Source organism: Salvelinus sp. IW2-2015, unplaced genomic scaffold (genome assembly GCF_002910315.2).
Source record: "Salvelinus sp. IW2-2015 unplaced genomic scaffold, ASM291031v2 Un_scaffold2520, whole genome shotgun sequence".
NCBI classification, from domain to species: Eukaryota; Metazoa; Chordata; class Actinopteri; order Salmoniformes; family Salmonidae; genus Salvelinus; species Salvelinus sp. IW2-2015.
In genome coordinates, this window is record NW_019943834.1 from 1 (window position 1) to 3,671 (window position 3,671).

The window sequence follows — 3,671 nt, forward strand, 5'->3', positions numbered from 1 at the left end:
AAAAAAGGCAAACCAACCGTATACCGAATGGACTGTTAAAACAACAAACGCCTAACAAATTTTGCGAGCATAGATATTTTCATTTAATAGCCCAGGAGATTCAAGCGCCTAAAGAAAGTATGAGCAAATAAGAGTAAAGTTGTAATCTGAAAGAGAATGATAGAGGCAAAAAAAAGGCCATATCAACGTTACCGACCTGAAGGTGAACATCTACCTTAGAACGTCAAAAACATCCTTACCTAGAAGACATCATATCGTCAGATTTAAAAAGATTATAAACCTCGTGTTGTCAGGACTGAATGCCTTTCTGGATGAAAGAAGAAATCTAATGGCGTTTAGATAGATAATTAATCAGTTATATCTGCCCATCTGAAGATTCAATATTCATTATTTATAAATAGGCCCTATTAATTTTGTTCTGGCATGTGACCAATTCCAAAAAAAAATGCGTAAATATTATATTATATTTGCTGCATTATGAAATTTATAAAAGCTTTCGGTGATAGGACAAAAACCATAAGCAAATAGTATAACATTGTGATATTAACTAAAAGATGTTTAATCAGTGTGATTTTCTCCACATAATAGAACAGGTATTTTCCGTTTCCATTAGCTAAGTAGCAAGATCTTATCTATTTTTGCTAACTTTCTATTAAAATGTATTGGAGTGAGATCATTTCTTTCTTTTGGGAGAGGTAAACCGAGTATGTCCACATCCCCATCAGACCATTTTATTGGTAAACTACACGGGAATGTAAATGTAGCATTTTTTAGTGATCTAATACGTAAGATAGTACACTTATCATAATTTGGTTTTAATCCAGAGAGGTTAGGTTAGAAAAAGTATCTAGATCCTCTATGAGGCTGTGGAGGGATTCTAATTGTGGATTTAAAAGAAAACATGAATCATCAGCATACAATGACACCTTTGTTTTTAAGCCATGGATTTCAAATCCCTTAATATTATTGTTGGATCTAATTTTAACAGCTAACATTTCGATGGCAATAATAAATAGATATGCCGATAATGGACAACCTTGTTTTATTCCTCTTGACAGTTTTAAACTTTCTGACATGTAGCCATTATTTACTATTTTACACCTAGGGTTACTGTACATAACTTTAACCCATTTTATAAGAGACTCCCCAAAATTGAAATACTCCAGACATTTATATATAAACTCCAGTCGTACTTTATCAAAAGCCTTTTCAAAGTCAGCTTTGAAAACCAGGCCTGGTTTCCCAGATATTTCATAGTGTTCTATTGTTTCCAGTACTTCTTATATTATCTCCAATATATCGTTCATGTAAAAAACCTGTCTGATTAGGATGAATCATATCTGACAAAACCTTTTTAATTCTATGCGCTAAGCATTTAGCTAGAATTTTTGCATCACAACACAGAAGTGTAAGAGGCCTCATTTTTTTATGGACAGGATCTTTATATATACACCACTTGAATCCTGTTTCAGTAATAATGAAATCAGACCTTTTTGATGAGTGTCCGATAATCTACCATTTATATAGGAGGGGTTAAAACATGCTAATAATGGTCCTCTGAGTATATAAAAAAAGTGTGGTATACCTCCACTGTTATGCCATCCAGCCCTGGAGTTTTCCCAGACTTTAATTTCATCAAGAAGTTCCTCCTCTGTAATTTGGCCTTCACATGAGTCTTTCTGTACAGATGTTAATTTGACATTATTAATCATAGGGAAAAAATCCATACAATTAGCTTCGGTTAGTGGAGATGGAGGAGACAAACTAAAACATATGCTTACTTTACTTCCTCTTTCAAAATATCCTTTGGTGAATCATGAGTGACTCCATCATTTGTAACAAGTTTCGGTAAAAAAAAAATTGCCTAAGAGTTCTATGTTGAATATTGAAAAGAAATTTGGTGATTTTTTCCTATTCCATCAGTTCACTTTATTTTTATAATGTCTTGCTAAATTGCCTATAATTTCCACCTTTTGTCTATTCCATTTGCACACAGCATGTGAAATTTATTGTCAATCAGTGTTGCTTCTAAGTGGACAATTTGATTTCACAGAAGTGTGATTGCTTGAGTACATTGCTGTTGTTTAAGTGTTCCTTTATTTTTTTGAAGCAGTGTATATTTACACTGGATCTTTCTTAAATAAGTTTCTCCAAATGAAAATCAAAATCAAGTTTGTCATTTGCGTAGGAAACAGCGCTTAGTGTGCACAATACAATGAAATAAGTATTTAACTACTTAAGTACAGTACAGTAAGTTGCTATACGGCAGAAAGAGACAGTTCAGTTTATCAACAGTCTTATGGCTTGGAGGGAGAAACTGTCTCTCGGCATGGTGCTGCTACACTTGATGCTCTGATACAGTTTGCAAGACGGTAATGGAGCCAAATGTCTTAGTTACCAAATTTTGATATAAGGCCTACCTCGAACGTCAAACACAGTCAGAAGGCCGGTATGTACTGACTGTGAAAGTCATGGTCATTTGTCTCTCCACTCTCCATCTAGGCACCGGGACTCATGGGATGAACTGCCTGACTAAGAGAACAAAGGTTGTTGTTAAACATTGTAGGTCATTGGTAGCCCAATCACATCTTGGCTCTGCCCATAGTGCCGCCAAAGTACCACTCATATGCTTTTTAAACGTAGGCATATCATATTAATTATTCTTTCTTAAGTACCCACTTAAGAATATTGTTTCCTGGTTTATATGAATGGTGTAAGCATTGGCTAGAGAGTTTTAAATCATGCGAGAAATTGTACATGTCGGGAAGAGTATTAAAGTTTAAGACACAGACAGGAGTCACAGCCAAAGAATTAGACCCAAACCTTTAACTTCTCACGAGTCACCAACCTGATCCGGTAGCCCCCCACCCTCCCCCACTGAGTAGCATAGCTAGCATAGCGTCACAAGTAACTTGTAGCATCTAAATATCATTAAATCCAAGTCTAAGACACACAGATGAAAGATACAGGTCTTGTGAATAAAGCACATTTCAGATTTTTTAAAATGTTTTACAGGGAAGACACAATATGTAAATCTATTAGCTAACCACGTTAGCAAGGAACGAATATTTTACCAGGCAGATTCGGCTAGGCGCCCACGGGCCAGTTCACATGCACACAGATATGATATCGGTAAAATTGGGTCTTTACTATGCTGATCTTTCATCAGAATGTTGATCAAACGTGTCCTTTGTCAAGATGAGTCGTTGGTTCTGTTCAGAATTGTTCCTTGCCCATCCATTTGCACAGGTACCGGTCGAGTGGCACGGATTTCTCAAACGTAAATACAATCCGACAACCGGAACACCGCAAAACTCCGGAAAAATTCAAATAAATCTGACTTAAACTATATTGAAAACATACATTACGATGATATGGTCACATGTATCAAACAAAATTCGACACGGAGATAGTTTTCATACATAACGCCAAGCAAACCCAGTACACATCGCAGCTCAAATTCGACGCCGATTCAGTAAACCGGAAGTTGTCGGTCAACGCCAAAGAAAAGGGTCTTTTCACGTCAGTCCCAGATAAACAAAGAATTTCTCTCTTGACGTCCTCTTGACAACCAGAGGAAGGCGAATGAAGTGTGTTTCTGGTCAATAGGGGCACGACCAATAATATTAGGCAGAGTTTTGAAGCCAGCATAACACATCTTGATTTTATGT